This window comes from Siphateles boraxobius, unplaced genomic scaffold, assembly GCF_051911475.1.
Source record: "Siphateles boraxobius isolate OS27281-9 unplaced genomic scaffold, OSU_SipBor_1 19, whole genome shotgun sequence".
NCBI lineage: Eukaryota > Metazoa > Chordata > Actinopteri > Cypriniformes > Leuciscidae > Siphateles > Siphateles boraxobius.
In genome coordinates, this window is record NW_027508799.1 from 32,492,173 (window position 1) to 32,493,462 (window position 1,290).

The window sequence follows — 1,290 nt, forward strand, 5'->3', positions numbered from 1 at the left end:
CCGCTGATTCCAATTATTATTATTATTATTTTTTAGAAAAATTTAAAGAGTATTAAAGCTGCAGTAGGGAGTTTTGAGAAAATTTTGACTTAGCCTGAAAATTTGAACAAGCACAACTTACAGGTCCAACCCCTTGCTCTCTGCTGCGCTACAGCCCTCGCTCCACAGCTCCTCCCCCACAGCTCCTCCCTCCACAGCTCCTCCCTCCGCAGCTCCTCCCTCCGCAGCTCCTCCCTCCACAGCTCCTCCCACAGCTCCTCCCTCCACAGCTCCTCCCCCACAGCTCCTCCCTCCACAGCTCCTCCCACAGCTCCTCCCCCACAGCTCCTCCCCCACAGCTCCTCCCTCCACAGCTCCTCCCCCACAGCTCCTCCCTCCACAGCTCCTCCCTCCACAGCTCCTCCCCCCGCAGCTCCTCCCTCCGCAGCTCCTCCCTCCACAGCTCCTCCCACAGCTCCTCCCTCCACAGCTCCTCCCCCACAGCTCCTCCCTCCACAGCTCCTCCCCCACAGCTCCTCCCTCCACAGCTCCTCCCTCCACAGCTCCTCCCCCCGCAGCTCCTCCCTCCACAGCTCCTCCCCCACAGCTCCTCCCCCCACAGCTCCTCCCCCACAGCTCCTCCCTCCACAGCTCCTCCCTCCACAGCTCCTCCCCCACAGCTCCTCCCTCCACAGCTCCTCCCCCACAGCTCCTCCCTCCACAGCTCCTCCCTCCACAGCTCCTCCCTCCACAGCTCCTCCCCCCGCAGCTCCTCCCCCCACAGCTCCTCCCCCACAGCTCCTCCCTCCACAGCTCCTCCCTCCACAGCTCCTCCCTCCACAGCTCCTCCCCCACAGCTCCTCCCTCCACAGCTCCTCCCCCACAGCTCCTCCCTCCACAGCTCCTCCCTCCACAGCTCCTCCCTCAACAGCTCCTCCCTCCACAGCTCCTCCCCCACAGCTCCTCCCTCCGCAGCTCCTCCCTCCGCAGCTCCTCCCCCCGCAGCTCCTCCCCCCACAGCTCCTCCCCCACAGCTCCTCCCCCCACAGCTCCTCCCTCCACAGCTCCTCCCCCACAGCTCCTCCCTCCACAGCTCCTCCCCCACAGCTCCTCCCTCCACAGCTCCTCCCCCACAGCTCCTCCCTCCGCAGCTCCTCCCCCCGCAGCTCCTCCCTCCGCAGCTCCTCCCCCCGCAGCTCCTCCCCCACAGCTCCTCCCCCACAGCTCCTCCCCCACAGCTCCTCCCCCACAGCTCCTCCCTCCACAGCTCCTCCCTCCACAGCTCCTCCCCCACAGCTCCTCCCTCCGCAG